The sequence below is a fragment of the Saccopteryx leptura genome, chromosome X (assembly GCF_036850995.1).
Source record: "Saccopteryx leptura isolate mSacLep1 chromosome X, mSacLep1_pri_phased_curated, whole genome shotgun sequence".
Taxonomy (NCBI): Eukaryota; Metazoa; Chordata; class Mammalia; order Chiroptera; family Emballonuridae; genus Saccopteryx; species Saccopteryx leptura.
This window is the reverse complement of record NC_089516.1, coordinates 49,290,220-49,313,360: the sequence shown is the minus strand read 5'-3', so window position 1 is coordinate 49,313,360 and position 23,141 is coordinate 49,290,220. Positions and strand designations below refer to the sequence as shown.

The 23,141-nt window shown below is 38.6% G+C and overlaps 1 non-coding gene and 1 pseudogene across 1 annotated transcript; one reads left to right on the top strand and one right to left on the bottom strand.

The window, feature by feature from the left end:
- Positions 1 to 13,863: 13,863 nt before the first annotated feature.
- LOC136385418 (trafficking protein particle complex subunit 4 pseudogene) lies at positions 13,864 to 14,829 on the top strand (annotated as a pseudogene).
- A 2,340-nt stretch (positions 14,830 to 17,169) lies between these two features.
- On the bottom strand, positions 17,170 to 17,245 carry TRNAI-GAU (transfer RNA isoleucine (anticodon GAU)). The gene has a single exon. It is a non-coding gene; the product is annotated as a tRNA-Ile (tRNA).
- Positions 17,246 to 23,141: the final 5,896 nt, after the last annotated feature.

The window sequence follows — 23,141 nt, the reverse complement described above, 5'->3', positions numbered from 1 at the left end:
GATTAGCCCTCCTTCCTCAAGGGTATTTTGATCTGTCAATAACAGGGTGGAGATCAAGATATTAAGCATTTTAAATGACATCTGCTTGAATTAATGCAAATATCAATGTTCTTGAATGGCAGGGGCTTACAGCATACACACTCTTATACTATTACATTCAACACTGTCAATGAAACTATCAAACAAAAATTGCACTGAACAAGGTAAACAGAAAGGTAATACTTTATTTCAGACTGTTATAGTAGGGAAAAGAATCTGAACACAACACTGAGCACAACATGGGCAACTGTGGATTTATAGCCATTGGGCAGTGTGAGAGCATCAATGAATAGAAAATTATTAAGAATAATTAGGTTAGGTATCCAGGAGGGACTGTATTCTTACTAAAGTGACTTGACAGGATTTTTGATGAGCTGGGTTTGGCAGGTCAAGGACAGAAGGGTGTAGGGGAGGAAAAAGCTTTGCCTCTACCCTGTTAGGTTCAGTCCCTAGTACACTGCAAATTAAACTGACAAAAGAAAAAGGTTTATTATGTATACATATGGAGGTCTCAAGAGAAAATAAGTGAAGATGCAAATAAGTGGTCAGATGAGTATTTACATACCATTTCAACAAAAAATAATAAATTTTATAGGAGAAACAAAGAATGAAAATGAGTTTTTGGGCTTCTTGGGGTGGTAAATTGTGAGAAAGTAAATATATTGGACAGACTAATGGAAGATAAGTGTTATTTTATAAGGTTTGTTATATAGATTTAGTCTCATGCAGTCTTGGATAACAAGAGTGTCTCTGGTGATTATAAAGTGTTCTCCTCTTCCTCATATGAGAGAAGGTAGGGGGGACATCTTCAAAAGGCAAATTTATTCTTACCTTTAGACAGAAAGGACAAGGGTAGAGAGTTTTTTCTTTGTCTACTATTTCTCATCTCCCTTCAGCTCAAAATAATTTTCATTCCAAAGTGGCATCTTTAGCCGTGGCATACTTTAATCCCCTTCAAGAAGAAAAGCTCAAAACTGAGCCCTAAACTAGAAGAAGGCTCAGAAGAGCATGACTAAAGCTTATTCAAGGAAAGAATCTCTATCAGCACTTAGTATACCTTCCAGGGTTTGTTTTGTGTAATATTTGCCAAGATCTCTTTTCACTTCAGCAACATAACTTTCTTTAACCCAGGGTGTCAAACATGCAAAATACATTTTTGTTGTTACTGAGAGAATACCAAACTCACAATAAAAATAATATTTTGAAAATATTGGTGTATTTTAAATATTTACTATTTTACAGGTATCTAAATTTGGACACTATATAAATATTTCTCTCAAATGATATACAGGTATTTAATCAGTTTCATGCTAAATGTATGGGGGAATATGTGAAAATACAGGTTTTCTCATGCCAGCAATAAGATATCAATACCAGCCCTGGCTGGTTGGCTCAGTAGTAGAGCGTCAGCCTGGCGTGCAGGAGTCCTGGGTTCGATTCCTGGCCAGGGCACACAGGAGAAGCTCCCATCTGCTTCTCCACCCCTCCCCCTCTCCTTCCTCTCTGTCTCTCTCTTCTTCTCCCACAGCCGAGACTCCATTGGAGCAAAGTTGGCCTGGGCACTGAGGATGGCTCCATGGCCTCTGCCTCAGGCACTAGAGTGGCTCTGGTCACAGGAGAGCAATGCCCCAGATGGGCAGAGCATCGCCCCCCGGTGGGCATGCCAGGTGGATCCCGATCAGGTGCATGCGGGAGTCTGTCTGACTGCCTCCCCGTTTCCAACTTCAGAAAATACAAAAAAAAAAAAGATATCAATACCAATTGTCTGATGGGGTACTAAGATTCTCTAAAAGACTTGGGTTTTGCTCTTTGCTTTCATTTTAGTAGGATTTTATCTGCAGAGGGCTTTCTTAAATTGGGACCCAACTAGATTGTGGAAAATACTAAGGATAAAATGTTTTCACCCAAATTTAGAGACAACAAAAAGGTGATTTAGACTCATCATGCTGTGTTGTATCACAGGGATTATAGCTCTATAATACACTCTGTTTTGTCTGAATAGGTTTGACTTTTTGGAATGAAAATTACCTGATACTTAGAGAACTGAAATTCCAGGGGATATGGATCCTTAGAGAGATGATTACTACTTAATGAGCCTCATTGTTTGATAAATAAGAACCTGCCTAAGAAGAGGGATGAAACTGCTCATAGGGACTTTTGCAAGATTTCTTTTTTTTTTTTTTTTTTTTTTTTTTTTTTTTTTTTTTTTTTTTTTTTTTTTTCTGAAGTTGGAAATGGGGAAGCAGTCAGACGACTCCCGCATGCGCCCGACCGGGATCCACCAGCATGCCCACTAGGGGGCGATGCTCTGGCCATCTGGGGCATTGCTCTGCTGTGACCAAAGCCACTCTAGTGCCTGAGGCAGAGGCCATGGAGCCATCCTCAGCGCCCGGGCCAACTTTGCTCCAATGGAGCCTCGGCTGCGAGAGGGGAAGAGAGAGACAGAGAAGAAAGAGAGGAGGAGGGGTGGAGAAGCAGATGGGTGCTTCTCCTGTGTGCCCTGGCCGAGAATCAAACCAGGGATTCCTGCATGCCAGGCTGACGCTCTACCACTGAGCCAACCAGCCAGGGCACAAAATTCCTTTACTCTACAAACATAACTACTCCAGCTTTCCTTCATCCAGCAAATGGTGGCCCCAGATTCTATTTCTAAAGTACAAAATCTGTTATGCTTGGCAGTTCCAATTGTTCTCTTTGGCAGTGGAAGAAATGAACTCCAACTCTTTCAGTATTCTCACAAGGGTAAGAATTCATGTTGGGAAATTTGTATTCTCAGTAGTATATGAAGTCTTTCTAAGTGAGACACAAGAATGGATGGTTTTAAGAGGATCACTTTATAAATTCTAAGCTTTCATATTTACTGTTTCTATATTGTTTTGTGGAAATCCACTTGGGTCAGCATCTAAAGCTGAATTCCCATACTCCCCTTTTATACCACATTTCTTTTATTCTACTTTACAAAATAAAGGCCTTGAAGTCATTGGCAATTTAAAAATTAAAGCTTTAATTTATATATACATTGTTATTGTAAGAAGGTATGTTACAGTAATCAATGGGACTTTAAATCATAAAATGTATCTCAATAGGATTAAATTATATAGGGGAAATAATAATTTGGAAATACAGAAGGTCCTCTGGTTATAACAGAGTTCTGTTCTTATGCCAGTGATGTAAGCTGAATTTTGGTGTAAGTCAAAATGCAGCCTCACCTAAGTCACTTACCTATCCTAACAGAGTTGTAAAATCATAATCTAGAACAGGGGTCTCAAACTCGCGGCCCGCCGAACAATTTTGTGCGGCCCGCAGACTAATCCACGAACTACAGTTTCTGGTCATTTTGTGACACTGAAAAGTGTTGCATAACAGTTGCCTTTTGTAGACCTAGTGTGGCCCGCCAAACGGCTGTGATCTTGCTCTGCGGCCCATATGCTGAGTTAAGTTTGAGACCCCTGATCTAGAACATAAAAACACAACTAAGCCACAGAAAAAGGAAAAGGACATAAATATACTGTACTGTACACTTTAAGGCTAGTGGCCATAGCCACACAAGTTCACATTGGATTTGGCAAAATAGTAGAGAAACTGTGGAGCTGGAAAATGATGTACCATGCCATTTATTAGTCTTGCAATGGTGGATGAGCAAGCAGGTAGGAAAAACCACTTCTCTCTCTCTCTCTCTCTCTCTCTCTCTCTCTCTCTCTCTCTCCAGGCCAGGGGGGGACCCCTTCTCTGGCAAACAATAGCAAAAAATGGCCCCTCCTAGTGGTGGCAGACAATACACAATCTACAATGTGCTGCTCTGAGGGCAAACACCTGCAGCCTTACATAGACTATACACACGAGGTGCTGTCTCATGCTCATGCACCAATCAGGCAAAATACAAGCAAGCAAGCCTAACACACTTGTTTTCCCAACAACACTGTACTGCAAATTCTTCCTCTGTGTGCAACCAAACTAGTTCAGCTATGTAGTCCGTAAGTACGGTGCTAATGGCATAAGCCAAAACACTCAGGTCTCAATTTTTTTAAGTTTTTATGGGAGTGTCATAAAATTAACACATTGTATATGGAGACTGTCGTAACCCAAGGGACCTCCTGTAGTTGTGATGTATGAGGGGCCAGAATGGTCTGGAGGAACAGGCCAGCTTCTTTGATGTCTTACCCTACTGATAATAATGATCTCATTCTTCTGCAGGGTATCCTTGCACCCCAACCTCATCACCAGTCAAGAGAGCACCCTTTGCTCAGGGAATAAAAATATTCTGTTACAACAGTTCTCTTATTTGCAGACAGTGTGCTCGGAAAACTGACATGAAAGGGAAATCTATGGAGCAGCAGTGTTCCGTGGATTTTTTCTCTGCCTGGAATTTCAATCATTCCACGACCACAACTGCACCCCTGTACTCTGGCTTTGCCCATGTATCTGCGCTCAACTGCAGATCACACTGATCACTCAGGCAGGAATTCCCATAGAATCTCCCCACTCCTCCCATCTGAAGGGAGTGCCAGCCACAACCAGATTCTTTTCTTGAGCTCCCAGCTGCAGGGCTGTGTCCATGGATTCTCTCAGCCCTTGTCCCTTCTCACTGCCCTGTTTTGCTGCCACCTGACCAACTTCAATTGTTTCAATATGTAGATCTCTCAGGCATATTTGTGCAATGAGCAGACAATATTTTGCAGAGTTATAGGTGCTTGAATTATTGAAACTTCAAGGGGAGGGACCAAGGAGATCTATCGTACTGCCATTCCTCTAAACAGTGGTAGTCAACCTGGTCCCTACTGCCCACTAGTGGGCATTCCAGCTTTCATGGTGAGAAGTAGCGAAGCAACCAAAGTATAAATAAAAAGATAGATTTAACTATAGTAAGTTGTTTTATAAAGATTAATTATGCCAAACTTAGCGAAAATCTGACATAAAGTACTTGATAAGTAATTATTATTATATGCTTTAACTTGCTGTAACTCTGCTTTATAAATTTTATAAAGTAAAGTTACTTATCTACCTTATAAATCACCATTACTATGGAACCGGTGGGCGGTTAGAAAATTTTACTACTAACAGAGATACAAAAGTGGGCGGTAGGTATAAAAAGGTTGACTATCCCTGCATAACATTATGCCACTTTTTTATAATTAGTAAACAGGTCTCCAGTCTCTCTGGGACCCAGAGGTAGTATAACTACAATAGAAGTTATAACTCCTTGTTTAACAGTAAGAAAAAGAAAAAGATATAAACAAAATATGTGTAGTGCTAGGACACTTTTCACTGCAATCTTCAGAAAATGTACCAGATCTGGACACAGAATGAGCTTTTCATGAGATTAACTAAATTGTATACTTGGTATTCTTAAAAGGTTACAGTAAATTTGTATTATTTTTACAGATGTAAAAACGGAGAAACCTTGTTCACCTATGTAAGTAAATGAATATAAATCATTTTGTTATAGCCTAGTCACTCTGTTCCAAGATATATGTTAAAAGTCAATTAGTAGTTCTATCAACAGAAAGTATTTTTTATCTTTTAAAAAAATTTTTTCAATTACGGTTTTTATTCAATATTATTTTGTATTAGTTTTAGGTGTACATATAGTAGTTAGACGATCATAAACTTTACAAAGTTTTTCTCCTGATATTTTCAGTACTCATCTGGCACCATACATAGTTATTACAATATTACTGACTATATTTCCTATGCTGTACTTTATATTACCATGAATATTTTGTAACTACCAATCCTAATCTCAATCCCTTCACGTTTTTCACCCAGTACCCCAACCCCTCTCCCCTCTGGCAACAGTCTGTTCTCTGTATCCATGAGTCCATTTCTGTTTTGTTTAGAATATTAGATTCCACATATAAGTAAAATCATATAGTATTTGACTTTTTCTGACTGATTTTATTTAGCATAATACCCTCCAGGCGTCCCCAAACTACGGCCCGTGGGCCGCAATGTGGCCCCCTGAGGCTATTTATCCAGCCCCCACTGCACTTCTGGAAGGGGCACCTCTTTCATTGGTGGTCAGTGAGAGGACCACTGTATTTGGCAGCCCTCCAATGGTCTGAGGGACAGAGAACTGGCCCCCTGTGTAAAAAGTTTGGAGACCCCTGCGACCTATTTATATTGTCACAACTGGTAAGGCTTCATTTTCTTATAGTTGAGTAGTATTTCATTATATATACACACACTACAGATGTGTTATCCATTTATCTGTTGATGGGTACTTGGGCTGTTTTCATACCTTAGCTATTGGAAATAATGTTGCAATGAAATTAGGGATGCATATATTCTTTCAAATTAGTGTTTCATGTTTCTTTGGATATACATCTGAATTATAATAATACATAATTTGATAACTTAATTAGGTCCACCTTTAATTACTTCAAAAGAAGGTTTGGAAAGTATATGGTTTTCAGATGAATTTATTACCCAGTCAGTTTAGTTATTCACTTTTTCATTTTTCTGGGAATTAAGTAAAAAAGGCTTTATAAAAATTTATGAAATAGCAACTTGTTGTTTGTGTTACTTTTTCACTTAAGAGCACCTTGTGTAATATCACATATCTAGAAAGGACTGGGAAAATTAAAATATTGTTAAGTTTTTATATATTGTTTTCATCTTATCACATAAATTATATATTATTTTCACTAAAACCTTGTAACCAGTGTTGGGATTCAAATAATTTAACAACTGGTTCTCTGCCCTAGTGATTGTTTTAAGTGTAAAAACAGTGATTACCAAAAAGCAATTTATTATTTCATGCATTTAATATTATTTTATGCATTAAATAAAAACAATAAAAGAGGTACACAAAACTAGATTGTTGTCAGAAAAAGTTTTAAAATATTATTGAAAGAATATTAAATAATACCTGACAAAACAATAAAACTTTTATTTAAGATATTTCCATATTGCTTCTTGATTGGTATCTTTATTTTCAATTTTTTTCACCTATGGACAGAATGAACATTACTATAGTTGCTTAGAATATGTTGTTGCACAGATGAATATTAAAAAAGAATAAGGAATGTAAAATTGTAATTTCTACATTGAGAGGCTTCCCAGGCAGCCACCTTAGACAGAACCCTGATTACAAGTGCCATTTTAACAACTGGTTTGCCAAACTCAGCAAAATAATTAGGCATCGATTCTGCTTAACCGGTGTGAATTAACTGAATCCCACCACTGCTTGTAGCAGAAAATATGCACTAAAACCATGATGAATGAAATGTCTCATTATCATATTATTGAGAATGTAAAGTGCAGAGGAAATAAACTTTTTAAAAGTTTGATATTTTCTATAATATTTTAAATATTTTTGAATGTTGATATTCTTCAGAAGACAAGAGTAACAAACCTTGTTATGAATTATAGACTGCATGAAATAGGCATGGTATCTTTATTTTTTTCTCTTTTTATTGAGGACTGTATTTCATTTTCCCCAAAGGTGATAAAGAATGTTAAAACCACCTGATGAAATTTGCATCACATTTAAAGAAATAGTGATTACTGTGTGAGATTTTGTTATTAACATTTGCATAGCTTGATTCTATTTCTAATTATATGCCAATTATCAAATCAAATAAAATAAAACCATTCTTGCAAAGTGAAACACATAAAAATGGCAAACTACCTATGGAAATGAACAAAGAAATATTGATCTTCAACCACTCCTATACCTTTATTTCTCACTTAATCTACCAATTATTTTCATCTTATATTTTTACTATACTAATCTAGTCAGATAAGTTCAATTATTGTCTAATATTATTTGTTAAATCATACTATGTGAAAATCAAGAAAAACCTCAAAAGTAAACCATGAGGTTTCCTGGACTCCCTAGTATGAAAAGCATATAATATACAGTGTGTCCCTAAAGTCATGGTGCACTTTTTTAAATTTTTTTTTTATTTATTCATTTTTAGAGAGGACAGAGAAAGGGAGAGAGAGAGAGACAGAGAGGGAGAGAAGAGAGAGACAGAGAGAGAGAAGGGGGCAGGAGCTGGAAGGATCAACTCCCATATGTGCCTTGACCAGGCAAGCTCAGTGTTTCAAACCGGCGACCTCAGCATTTCCAGGTCGATGCTTTATCCACTCCACCACCACAGGTCAGGATCATGGTGCACTTTTGACCGGTCACAAAAAAGCAACAAAAGATGATAGAAATGTGAAATCTGCACCAAATAAAAGGAAAACTCTCCCAGTTTCATACCTATTCAGTGCAGTTCGATGTGGGCTCATGCATAGATTTTTTAGGGCTCCTTAGGTAGCTATCCCGTATAGCCTCTACAGACTCGTCACTGACTGATGGCCTACCAGAATGGGGTTTCTCCACCAAACTGCCAGTTTCCTTCAACTGCTTATCCCACCGAGTAATGTTATTCCTATGTGGTGGCGCTTCGTTATAAATGTGCCAATATTCACATTGCACTTTGGTCACGGATTTGAATTTAGCGAGCCACAGAACACACTGAACTTTCCTCTGTACCGTCCACATCTCGACTGGCATAGCCGTGGGCTGCTCCGCTGTATACACGGTGTTACGTTATCATCTGTGCATGTGCACATGCTGCCACATCATCCTACAGAAACTGGGAAAGTTCTCCTTTTATTTGGTGCAGATTTCACATTTCTATCATTTTTTGTTACTTTCCTATGGCCGGTCAAAAGTGCCCCATGACTTTATGAACACACTGTAGTTAAGTAATGCACCCCCACTAACATAATCAGCATTCACAGTATGATATATCCACTTATTTCCACTGGAGCTCAAAAGCAGCAAGGGGCATCAGCACCAGAGCTTATAAAACTAGAACTTTTAGTTGCAAATCTCTCTGTAAAGAAAGAAAATTACAGTTTAGCTTTCTGTCAGAGACACAAAGGAAATCATTACTCTGTGTCCACAAATGCCAATTGTATAAGAGCACTAATCATCTGAGTAAGATTTGAGGATTATATTGTTTCTAATAAACATACCCAAGCTTTTATTTGGTGAGCAACAAAAAGAGAGGGCCAAGTAAGACAGCTGAGTTAGGGATTAGGTCAAGGAGGCAAAATGACATGGACATATTTCAGCCAAATAACCGTGTGGTTTGGGCAACTTGTTATCCATTTACTAGCCTAACACTTCCAATGAATGAGGAGTAGTGGTAATAGACTTCTGGAAAGACAACACAGTACGTCTTATCTAAAGGAGTAGAATTGCACCAGTGTATTACTGTTAAACCTTTGGACATTGCAAGATGGTGTTTGGGGCAGAAATTATTCTTCTTACTTATATTTTTCTTAGATTAATACTTTCTCATATGTGCCTTGACCGTGGGCCTTCAGCAGACCGAGTAACCCCTTGCTCAAGCCAGCAACCTTGGGTCCAAGCTGGTGAGCTTAGTTCAAACCAGATGAGCCCGCACTCAAGCTGGTGACCTTGGGTTCTCGAATCTGGGACCTCCGCACCCCAGTCCGACGCTCTACCCACTGCACCACTGCCTGGTCTTAGATTAATACTAAAGTGAGTGCGTATTCTTTATGTACGTCACCAAAATATAATAAATTTTAAATCATTTTTTTCTAAAAGTGGAAAAAATCTTACATAGATAGGGTAACATTCAAATATATTGTATGCCATAAAATACTTTTAGGAAGGGCAATCCAAATAATTGGTTTGCCTTGCTAGACAAAGTGTAATTTGTTTAAACATAATATCATGTGGCTTTTTAAAAGATTATGAGGTGCCATCATTTATTTGCAACCCACATTTTCAGGGAAGGTTACATAGCATTTTACTTTTAAGAGAGTGGGTTCTAACAGTACTTTTTTTACAAATAGAATTGGAGAACCAATTAAATTTTATTTCCCCTGATCAATGTTCAATTAATAATCTATGTGATACCTTTTATACATGAATACAGTATGCATGTATCAAATTAAGAAAATCACATGACTTAAGATAACAAGATTAGTTACATTTACAATGTCTGTTTTACACTTTTTTTTAAATTAATTTTAATGCGGTGACATTGATAAATCAGGGTACATATGTTCTGAGAAAACATCTCCAGATTATTTTGACATTTGATTATGCTGCATATCCCTCACCCAAAGTCAAATTGTCTTCTGTCACCTTCTATCTGGTTTTCTCTGTTCCCCTCCCCTCCCCCTACCCCCTCCCTCTCCTTCCTCGCCCCCTCCCCACCCCTCCACCCCACCCTCTGATAGCATCACATTCTTGTCCATGTCTCTGAGTCTCATTTTTATATCCCATCTATGTATGGGTTCATATAGTTTTTTTCTAATTATTTCACTCTGTATAATGTTATCAAGGTCCATCCATGTTATTGTAAATGATCCAATGTTATCATTTCTTATGGCTGAGTAGTATTCCATAGTATATATGTACCAAAGCTTTTTAATCCGCTCGTTCTCTGACGGACACTTGGGCTGTTCCAGATCTTCGCTATTGTGAACAATGCTGCTATAAATATGGGGGTGCATTTCTCCTTCTGGAACCGTTCTGTGGTGTCCTTGGGGTATATTCCTAAAAGTGGGATGGCTGGGTCAAAAGGCAGTTCGATTTTCAATTTTTTGAGGAATCTCCATACTGTTTTCCACAGAGGCTGCACTAGTCTGCATTTCCACTAGCAGTGTAGGAGGGTTCCCTTTTCTCCACATCCTCGCCAGCACTTATTCTGTGTTGTTTTGTTGATGAGTGCCATTCTGACTGGTGTGAGGTGATAGCTCATTGTGTTTTTTTGTTTGTTTCTTTTTTTGTATTTTTCCGAAGCTGGTAATGGGGAGGCAGTCAGACAGACTCCCACATGAGCCCGACCAGGATCCACCCAGCATGCCCACCAGAGGGTGATCCCATCTTGGGGCGTAGCTCTGCCGCAATCAGAGCCATTCTAGCACCTGAGGCAGAGGCCACAGAGCCATCCTCAGTGCCTGGGAAAACTGCTCCAGTGGAGCCTTGGCTGCGAGAGGGGAAGAGAGAGACAGAAAGGAAGGAGAGGGGGAGGGATGGAGAAGCAGATGGACGCTTCTCCTGTGTGCCCTGGCCGGGAATCGAACCCGGGACTCCTGCACGCCAGGCCAATGCTCTACCACTGAGCCAACAGGCCAGGGCCTATGAGCAAAAACTTCTTAATCTGATGTAGTCCCATTCATTTATTTTTGCCTTCACTTCCCTTGACTTTGGAGTCAAATTTATAAAATGCTCTTTAAAACCAAGGTCCATGAGTTTAGAACCTATATCTTCTTCTATGTACTTTATTGTTTCAGGTCTTATGTTTAGATCTTTGATCCATTTTGAGTTAATTTTAGTAAAAGGGGACAAACTGTAGTCCAGTTTCATTCTTTTGCATGTGGCTTTCCAGTTTCCCAGCACCATTTGTTGAAGAGGCTGTCTTTTCTCCATTGTGTGTTGTTGGCCCCTTTATCAAAAATTATTTGACCATATATATGTGACTTTATTTCTGGACTTTCTATTCTGTTCCATTGGTCTGAGTGTCTATTTTTCTGCCAATACCATGCTGTTTTGATTGTAGTGGCTCTATAATATAGTTTGAAGTCAGGTATTGTAATGCCCCCAGCTTCGTTCTTTTTCTTTAAAATTGCTTTGGCTATTCGGGGTTTTTTATAGCTCCATATAAATCTGATGATTTTTTGTTCCATTTCTTTAAAAAATGTCATTGGAATTTTCATGGGAATTGCATTAAATTTGTATATTGCTTTGGGTAATATAGCCATTTTGATTACATTTATTCTTCCTCTCCATGAACAAGGAATATCTTTTCATCTCATTGTATCTTTTTTTATTTCCCTTAACAATGCTTTGTAGTTTTCATTATATAGGTCCTTTACATTCTTTGTTATGTTTATTCCTAGGTATTTTTTTGTTGTTGTTGTAATCATGAAGGGGATTCTTTTTTTGAGTTCGTTTTCTAATGTTTCATTGTTGGTATATAGAAAGGCTATGAACTTTTGTGTATTAATTTTGTATCCTGTGACCTTACTGTATTGGTTTATCATTTATAGTAATCTTTTTTGTGGAGTCTTTGGGGTTTTCGATATATAGGATCATATTACCTGCAAAAAGTGACTCCTTTACTTCTTCTTTTCCGATATGGATGCCTTTTATTTCTTTCTCTTGTCTGATTGCTCTGGCTAGAACTTCTAGCACCATGTTAAATAAGAGTGGAGAGAGTGGACAACCCTGTCTAGTTCCTGATTTAAGGGGGAAAATCCTCAGTTTTTATGCCATTTAATATGATGTTGGCTGATAGTTTATCATATATGGCCTTTATCATGTTGAGATATATTCCTTCTATACCCATTTTGTTGAGTGTCTTAAACATAAAGTTGTGTTGTATTTTATCGAATGCCTTTTCTGCATCTAATGATAAGATCATGTGGTTTTTGTTCTTTGTTGATCGTGATGTATTATTATTTTTTTTTTAAATAAATTTTTATTAATGGTAATGGGATGACATTAATAAATCAGGGTACATATATTCAAAGAAAACATGTCCAGGTTATCTTGTCATTAAACTATGTTGCATACCCCTCGCCCAAAGTCAGATTGTCCTTCGCCACCCTCCATCTAGTTCTCTGTGCCCCTCCCCCTCCCCCCAACCCTCCCCCTGTCCCCCCTCCCCCCACCCCTGGTAACCACCACACTCTTGTCCATGTCTCTTAGTCTCATTTTTATGTTCCACCAATGTATGGAATCATGTAGTTCTTGTTTTTTTCTGATTTACTTATTTCACTCCTTATAATGTTATCAAGATCCCACCATTTTGCTGTAAATGATCTGATGTCATCGTTTCTTATGGCTGAGTAGTATTCCATAGTGTATATGTGCCACATCTTCTTTATCCAGTCTTCTATTGAAGGGCTTTTTGGTTGTTTCCATGTCTTGGCCACTGTGAACAGTGCTGCAATGAACATGGGGCTACATGTGTCTTCACGTATCAATGTTTCTGAGGTTTTGGGGTATATACCCAGTAGAGGGATTGCTGGGTCATAAGGTAGTTCTATCTGCAGTTTTTTGAGGAACCACCATACTTTCCTCCATAATGGTTGTACTACTTTACAGTCCCACCAACAGTGAATGAGGGTTCCTTTTTCTCCACAGCCTCTCCAACATTTGCTATTACCCGTCTTGTTGATCATAGCTAATCTAACAGGGGTGAGGTGGTATCTCATTGTAGTTTTGATTTGCATTTCCCTAATAACTAATGAAGCTGAGCATTTTTTCATATATCTGTTGGCCATTTGTATCTCCTCCTGGGAGAAGTGTCTATTCATGTCTTCTTCCCATTTTTTTATTGGATTGTTTGTTTGTTTGTTGTTGAGTTTTATGAGTTCTTTGTAAATTTTGGAAATTAGGCCCTTATCTGAGCTGTTGTTTGAAAATATCATTTCCCATTTAGTTGGCTGTCTGTTTATTTTGATATCAGTTTCTCTTGCTGAGCAAAAACTTTTTATTCTGATGTAGTCCCATTCATTTATCTTTGCCTTCACTTCTCTTGCGTGATGTATTATTTTTTAATGTGTTGTTGTATTCGATTTGCTAGTATTTTGTTTAGTGTTTTAGCATCTGTATTCATTAGTGATATGGGTCTGTAGTTTTGTTTTCTTGTGCCATCCTTGCCAGGTTTTGGTATGAGGGTTATGTTGGCCTCATAAAATGTGTTTGGAAGTATTGCTTCTTCTTCAATTTTTTGGAAGACTTTGAGTAGAACAGGAACGAAGTCTTCTTTGAATGTCTGAGAGAGGGCTTCGAGGAAGATGTGGAGGGCGGGGACGGGTCCCGTGACTGCTGCTGGGGGGGGGGGGTGAAGCCTGGCCGCCTCCCAGTCCGGCGCCGCGGCAGCAGCGATGGCCATTTTCAGTGTGTATGTGGTGAACAAAGCTGGCGGCCTTATTTATCAACTGGACAGCTACACGCCACGCGCTGAGGCTGAGAAAACTTTCAGTTATCCGCTTGATCTGCTGCTCAAACTACACGACGAGCGAGTGCTGGTTGCCTTCGGCCAGCGCGACGGCACCCGGGTGGGCCATGCAGTGCTGGCTATTAATGGCATAGATGTGAACGGCAAGTACACGGCAGATGGGAAGGAGGTGCTGGAGTACCTAGGCAACCCTGCTAACTACCCGGTGTCCATTCGATTCGGCCGGCCCCGCCTCACCTCCAATGAGAAGCTCATGTTGGCCTCCATGTTCCACTCGCTGTTCGCAATCGGCTCCAGCTGTCTCCTGAACAGGGCAGCTCAGGCATTGAGATGCTGGAGACAGACACATTCAAACTTCACTGCTTCCAGACACTGACAGGGATCAAGTTTGTAGTTCTGGCAGACCCGAGGCAAGCTGGAATAGATTCTCTTCTCCGAAAGATTTATGAGATTTACTCAGATTTTGCCCTCAAGAATCCATTCTACTCCCTGGAAATGCCCATCAGGTGTGAGCTGTTTGACCAGAACCTGAAGTTAGCCCTGGAGGTGGCAGAGAAAGCTGGAACATTTGGACCGGGGTCATAGGCTGAACCTGCAACAAACCACCCTGTCTCACCCCTTCCTCAATTCTAGTGGATCCTGTGATCCTGTCGTACAGGTCCTGCTGGTTCCATTTCAATGGAAATCCCAGCAGCCTTGTTAGTACACTTGAAAAGGGGAGGATGTTGAGTCATAATACTCTCTTCCTTCTTGTATCTATCATGGTCCTGCTTCCCAACTTGTACAGATTATTTATGGAGGAGGTAGGCCCATAAATGCGGTAATAAACATTCCTGGGATTTCAGTGTTTGCTATCCTAATTGACGGTTTTGGTGGAAAGGCCCAGGAGGGGAGACAGAAATGTTGAGGGAGTTCTGGAGAGATATTCTAGTAAAGAAAAAAAATTTTGTCTGACCTGTGGTGGCACAGTGGATAAAGCGTCGATCTGGAAATGCTGAGGTCGCCGGTTCGAAACCCTGGGCTTGCCTCGTCAAGGCACATATGGGAGTTGATGCTTCCAGCTCCTCCCCCTTCTCTCTCTCTCTCTCTCTCCCTTTCTGTCTCTCTCCTCTCTAAAAATGAATAAATAAAAAAAATTAAAAAAAAATGAATGTCTGAGAGAATTTACTAGTATAACCGTCTGGGCCAGGACTTTTATTTTTGGGGAGGTTTTTAATAGTTTTTTCTATTTCCTCCCTGCTAATTGGACAGTTTAGGCTTTCTGCTTCTTCATGACTCAGTCTAGGAAGGTTGTATTGTTCTAGGAATTTATCCATTTCTTCTAGATTGTTGAATTTGGTGGCATATAGTTTTTTGTAGTATTCTACGATAATTCTTTGTATATCTATAATGTTTGTGGTGATTTCTCCTCTTGCATTATAGATTTTGTTTATATGAATCCTTTCTCTTTTTTCCTTGGTGAGTCTTGCCAAGGGTTTGTCAATTTTGTTGATCTTTTCAAGGAACCAGCTCCTTGTTTTATTAAATTTTTGTATAGTTTTTCTGTTCTCTATTTCATTTATTTCTGCTCTGATTTTTATTATTTCATTTCTTCGGCTGGTTTTGGGTTGTCTTTTTTTTTTTTTTTCTAGTTCCTTAAGGTGCAAAGTTAAGTGGTTCACTTAGGCTCTCTCTTGTTTGTTCATATAGGCCTGAAGTGATATGAATTTCCCCCTTATTATTGCTTTTGCTGCATCCTAGAGATTCTGATATGTTGTATTGTCATTTTCATTTGTCTGTATATATCTTTTGATCTCTGCGCTTATTTCTTCTTTGACCCATTCACTTTTAAAAAGTATATTGTTTAGTTTTCACATTTTTGTGGGTTTTTTTCTCTTTTTTGCACTTGAATTTTAGTTTCAAGACTTTATGATCAGAAAATATGCTTGGTACAATTTCGATTTTTCTGAATTTGCTGATGTTATTTTTGTGGCCTAACATATGGTCAATTTTTGAAACTGTTCCATGTACACTAGAGAAAAATGTAAACTCTACAGCTTTGGGATGAAATGTCCTGTAGATGTCTATCATATCTAGGTGCTCTAGTGTTTTGTTAAAGGCCAATATATCTTTATTGATTTTCTGTTTGGATAAACGATCTAGAGCCGTCAGCAGTGTATTGAGGTCTCCAAGTATGATTGTATTTTTGTCAGTTTTTTTTTTTTTAGGTCAATAAGTAGCTGTCTTATATATTTTGGTGCTCCTTGGTTTGGTCCATATATATTAAGAATTGTTATGTCTTATTGATTCAGTGTCCCCTTAATCATTATGAATTGAATATTTTTGTCTCTGAGTACTTTTGCTGTCTTGTATTCAGCATTATTAGATATGAGTATTGCTACACCGCCTTTTTTTTGGATGTTATTTGCTTGGAGTATTGTATTCAAGGCTGTTATTTTGAATTTGTTTTTATCCTTGTTGCTTAGATGCGGGGTTTTTTTTGTATTTTTCTGAATTTGGAAACGAGGAGGCAGTCAGACAGACTCCTGCAAGCGCCCGACCGGGATCCACCCGGCATGCCCACCAGGGGGCAATGCTCTGCCCATCTGGGGCATTGCTCTGATGCAACCAGAGCCGTTCTATCACCTGAGGCAGAAGCCATAGAGCCACCCCCAGCGCTCGGGCTAAGTTTGCTCCAATGGAGCCCTGGCTGCGGGAGGGTAAGAGAGAGACAGAGAGAAAGGAGAGGGGGAGGGGTGGAGAATCAGATGAGTGCTTCTCCTGTGTGCCCTGGCCGGGAATTGAACCCGGGACTCCTGTACACCAGGCCAACGCTCTACCACTGAGCCAACCGGCCAGGGCCTAGATGTGTTTTTGTAGGCAGCATATAATTGGATTTTTTTTTGTATTTTTCTGAAGCTGGAAACGGGGAGAGACAGTCAGACAGACTCCCGCATGCACCTGACCAGGATCCACCCAGCACGCCCACCAGGGGCGATGCTCTGCCCATCAGGGGGCGATGCTCTACCCCTCCGGGGTGTCGCTCTGCCGTGACCAGAGCCACTCTAGCACCTGGGGCAGAGGCCAAGGAGCCATCCCCAGCGCCCCGGCCATCTTTGCTCCAATGGAGCCTTGGCTGCGGGAGGGGAAGAGAGAGACAGAGAAGAAGGCGGGGGTAGAGAAGCAAATGGGTGCTTCTCCTATGTGCCCTGGCCGGGAATTGAACCCGGGTCCCCCGCACATCAGGCCGATGCTCTACCGCTGAGCTAACCTGCCAGGGCTGATTGGATTTTTTTAATCCATTCTGCTCCATGTGTCTTTTTATTGGTGAGTTTAATCCATTTACATTTAGTGTAATTATCGACACTTGTGGTTTTCCTATTGCCATTTTATAAATTGCTTTCTGTTAGTTTTGTATCTTGCTTGATTCTTCTCTTTTGTTTTTCTATTATTTGTTGTTGTTTTTTTGTTTGTATTCCATACTTCTTTCCTCTGTTGCTAACTTTTTTAAGTCATGTGCTTCTGTGGTGGTTTTTTCAAGGGTTGTTACTATTAAGTAATGAAAAGGATACCTATCATATTCATTGTAGTACCTTATTTTATGAGTGTTTCTGCACTCCATCTTCCTTTCCTACTGTTAATCTCTGTCTTCTCCCCCTCTTTTTTTTTGTTGTCACAGTTTAAATTTGGTTTTATTGTGTTCTTGGTGGAGCTTCTACTTGTGGTTTTGTTTTGTTTTGTTCTTTGTATCTGGTTGGAAAACCCCCTTTAGTATTTCCTAGAGTGGCATTTTTCTGATGATAAATTCCTTCATCTTTTCTGTATCTGTGAATGTTTTTATTTTTCCTTCATATTTGAAGAATAGCTTTGATGAGTATAGTATTCTTGGCTGAAAGTTTCTCTCTTTCAGGGCTTTAAATATTGGGGTCCACTCTCTTCTAGCTTGTAGAGATTCTGCTGAGAAATTTGATGATAATCTAATAGGCCTTTCTTTATATGTTGTAGTCTTCTTTTCCCTGGCTGCCTTGAGAATTTTTTTTTTATTGGTGGTTTGTGCCAATTTCATTATAATGTGCCTTGGAGTAGATTTGTTGGGGTTAAGCAAACTCGGTGTTCTGTTTGCTTCTTGAATTTGAGGTTTAGTGCTTTCCACAGGCTTGGGAAGTTCTCGACTATTATTTGTTTGAATATGTTCTCCATTCCATTTTCTCTCTGTTCTCCCTCTGATATACCTATTATTCTTATGTTAGTCTTTTTGATGGAGTTAGACAATTCCTGTAGGGCTTTCTAATTTTTTTTTAAAATTTTGAGTATCTCTCGTCTTCTCTCTGTTGTGCCTCAAGTTGCTTGTCTTCAATGTCATTAATCCTACCTTCTATCTGGCCTGTTCTATTAGCTAAGCTTGTTACCTCGCTTTTCAGTTCATGAATTGAGTTTTTCAACTCTGTTTGATTTGTTTTTATAGTTCAATTTACTTGGTAATATATTCTTTGTGTTCATTGAGTTGTTTTCTGAGCTCCCTAAATTGCCTTTCTGTGTTTTATTGTATATCTCTGAGTATTTTTAGGATTTCTATTTTAAATTCTTTGTCATTTAGCTCCAAGATTTCCAATATATTAAATTTTTTCTCCATAGATTTTTCCTCATCTATCTGTGCTACTTGTCTATCTTTTGTATCCATGATATTTGATTTCCTTTTCCTTAATGGCATCTGAGAGTGGTTTTGTTGATAGCACTTGTTTTTCAGTGTAGGGGACTCCCAGACGCTCCAAGGATAGATTTTTCTGTCTCTGGTTGAAGAACTTCTTGAAATTTTGGGGAGTTTTATTGGTAGTTCTCCTCACAGCGCCATTTCTCTGACATCCAAAAACATGTTTTATGGTCATAAAAATTATTTCAATAAACATAGTTAAAAAATTATCTGAGATAATTACTGCTCCATATTCCAGTAGACTAATTATTACAGCAAAATGATATTGATACTGGGAGAATAAAGACAGAAAAATAAAGTAGATTAAAGATAAATAATAGACAGCAGCACTGGCCAATTGGGTCAGAGGTAGAGCATCAGTCTAGCGTGTGGATGTCCTGGGTTAGATTCCCAGTTAGGGAAAACAGTAGAAGAATCTTTCTGCTTCTCCACCCTTCCCCTTCTCCTTTCTCTCTGTCTCTCTCTTTCCCTCTCACAGCCAAGTCTCCACTGGTGCAAGTTGGCCCCTGTGCTGAGTATGGCCCCATGGCCTTACCTCAGGTACTAAAATAGCTTCAGTTGCAATGGAGCAACGGCCTCTGCTTGGCAAAGCATTGCCTCCTAGTGGGTTTGCCATGTGGATCCCTATTGGGCGCATGTGAGACTCTGTCTCTCTACCTTCCATTCTCTCAATAAAATAAATATTTTTTTGAAAAAAGTAAATTATAGACATTAAAATTTTAGATATTGATAAAAAATATTAATTCATATACAAAAAGCATTTCAACTTAATAGCAAGCACTAGCATGAATATAATATTGAATAGCTTTAAAGTACTAGAGGTAGTATGGGAAAAATTATGGGGAAATTAAAGACTGTAGCAATCCTGTTTGCTCATTTTCTTTAACTTTTGTCAAAATAATAGATGGGCAAAGGTTTTATTTTTGTTTTAATTTTCATTGTTGCATTACTAATGAGGTTACTTATCTTTATATATATTTATTGGTTTATTCATATTTCTTCTGTAAATTGCCTATATATATACTTCACCCATATATCTATTGGATTCTTTGTCTTTTTATTGATTTGTAGTACTCCTTATATGTTATAAATATTAAAACTTTGATATACTAGAAAAAAATGAAATATATATTTTTGTCTTTAAATGTTCTTTTTTGTCATAACATATTTTAAATTATTTAGAAGAAATGTGCTAGAAAACATACAGGAGACAGCTACCCTATTAAAGTTGGAAAGTCTGTTTTTCTTCCTCTATGATTTATTTTTTTAAAAATATACAGAAAAATATTGATAGATCTAACTACTTAAGAATTTTAAAATTCTACATGGAATAAATGAATCTGATATCTTAATATTAATATGATGCTTACTACATATCCTTAGCACAATTCTAAGTCTTCTTATAGATTAACTCATTAAACCAGCACAACTACTTTATCAGATTATTATCATCCTCTTTATTTGACAAATGAATAGACTGAGTCAAAGATAGCTTAAGTACTTTCACAAGGCCACAGAAGAAGTAAATGGCAAAAACAAGATTTGAACCTAGGCATTCTGGCTCCAAGACCCAGGCTTTAAAGTTCTATGCAATGATTCTACCTCTCAGAAAAACTGTAGAATATGACTTCACAGAGCACAAGCAAGTTGGAGGCGGCCATATTTTTTATGCTACCTGGATACTGACCCTGCTTTCTTACCTATGATGATGTTGTTTTGGGAGAACTGAACTTGGCTCAAGAACCAAGAAAGTCCAACATTTGTGAAAATTGCTATAAACTGAACTGCACAAATTCAGTTCTTCAAGAATAATTATGTAAGGCACAGTACCAAAAGTTTGCAGCATAGCAACAAATGAGTTGTTTTATAAATTCCATACACTATCAGGGCACCCAGCTGCCTCTGATTGTCTGTGTAAATCTAATCCGAGATATGTTACATCTATCCCTCCTGTGTATAGTATCTCACTTCTACTAAATTCAGACTCTTGGATATATGCATTGGACATTATTAAAAAATAAATGTATATGTGTATGTGGAAATATAATAGATCAAAAAGAAATGATTTAAAATTAACAGAAAGCATGTTAAACACACCCTAATTCACACAGACAAAGTAAATCTATATCACTCGGTCTATGTAAAAACCAAAAAAGCAACAACAAAAACATTCTGTTTTAAGTAATGAACCTGAATTTAATGGAATGGATAATAAATATAATAGCCTGTGTTAGTTCTGGTCCCAGCAGGAAACAAATGGTACACTAAATTAGAATAATTTAAAGGGAAGTTGTTACAGGTACTATTTCCCAGGGTGCAGTCTGAGATGGAGATCAGTATACAGGAAGTTTATTATGAAGTGCTCTGAGGATTAAAACTTGGAGAAGAAGAGGAAACAGAACTGGACAGAGACTATATGGTTTTGTGAACAAATGACATTCCAATAAATTCAATTAAAAAATAATAAGTGAGCAGAGGAAGAAGTTGAGTAATGATGCCATCTCAGCCAAAGTCTTCGAAGACTCTAATGGGAGCCCTGGAACTGAGGTGGTCCCTCAGAGTTGTCACAAATTGGGCTGAAAAACTAGGGGTATTATGCCCCCTGCATTGACCAGTTATTGGCTATTGTCTTTGGTTAAGGCAGCTCCTTCAAGAAAGTATAATTCCCAGAGAGAGGAGTTCTGACATCTGAGAGCATCTCATGAAGTAATTCCTTCAATGCTGAAGATGGATCTTTGCAGTATAGCAAAACAGCCACTCTAGGATTTCCTGAATGAATTGTTTCCCAAAGCATATCAGGACATATACAAAATCCAATGGAAATTTATCAGATACTTTCATTCATACAAAGAAATATGAATTATTATAGGTCTCAATGGAGAGACTGGATGGACAATGAATAATGGCCAGAACATATACAAAAATAGAACTCTCACCCATAACTAGCGACCTCAGGGTTTCGAACGTGAGTCCTCCACGTCCCAGTTTGATGCTCTACCCACTGAACCACCACATGGTCAGGCTATAGAGATTTTCTATTCATCTGCCTGACTTTGAGTCTCTGCCAAAACACAAGTGAATTCAGCTGACTCTTTTTCTATAGTAAGCTTTGAAACAAATAGCCTTTGTTCTTATATGGATGGTCCTTGTTTAAGCCTTCACTCTGAAGATGATCTCAGTGAAAGGACAATTTTCCCTCAACCTGAGGCATTTGAACCCAAACTTAAAGTTTCTGAAAGTCATACACAAATGTTCTTTGCTTTACAGAATAAGTATTTAGATCCATGAATATGCCAGCTTGCTTTTAAGACACATCTAGGTGGATAGCAGGTGCAGAAAAAAAGAGCAAGTCTGAGTACACTGAAAAGATTTAAGAAAGATTTTCCAATATTTAGGAGTATAATACAGAATCAATTTTAACTGTCTAGTTGACAAGTTACATTCTTATTCCAAATATTGCATATGAGTATATGCCCTGGGGTAGGGTACTTTGTAAATGTTCCATATCTGATATGAAAAGGCAGCTTCCATAGGAATGAGCTTCACGGAAAAGTAAAATAAGTTACCTTTTTAAGTATAAAGGGGACACTTTTCGTGTTCTCTTCTTCCCACCTTGAATTGCCATGACCATGAAAACTAAACTGTTAGCTGATTTTTTATGAACAAGGGGCTTTTGTTAAGATGGCCTTCTTCCAGCACATTCTTACTTAAGAACTTAACTTGCAGGTGACATAATAGCTTATTAACCTGAATAAATTATTCATACAGGACAGTTTAAGAATTAAAATAGGCCAGTGGAAATGATGAGGGAGAGGAGAAGGGGAAAATTATGACATTGAATAATTTAGTAGGTAGTTAGCTATATCACCTCAAGCTGGGCCTAAGTGAGAATAACTCAGTCCTTATTAACCATATTAGTTTATCTCTGCAGGACTTAGTTTTCCATATTAGCTGGACTTAGAACAGATCCCCTAGAGAAGGAATTCCAGGTGGACCCATTTAAAAAGAGAGGTTTTCTGGGTGGCTTAGATTACCATGAAAAATCCTGATAGGATTGGGTGAAGACAATATTGGTTGGAGAGCAAAATAGAGGACTGTAAAGAAAGCCATTTTGCCTATGACTGACCCTGAGCCTTAACTTGACTAGCCCATGAGCCAGTTGTGGGAGAAAATCTTTAGAACACAACCATATTATGATGAAACACCTATGGTGAGGGTAAGAGGAGTAGCTATTAGAGAGTACTTAGTAAATCATCCTTCCATGTCTGCCCAGCTCATCACCGACCCCTCTTAACGATCAGCCAAGCCTTCTCACCACCAGCCCATTCCAAACCCTTTGGTAAAGGAAAGGTCTTCAGCAAGCCAGGCCTTGCTCCCCATGGCTACTTGATTCCTTTCCTTGGATTCTGTGGGGATCTGGTTGGGGAACTCACTCTCATTCTCCAGTGGTCCTTAAAGAACATATA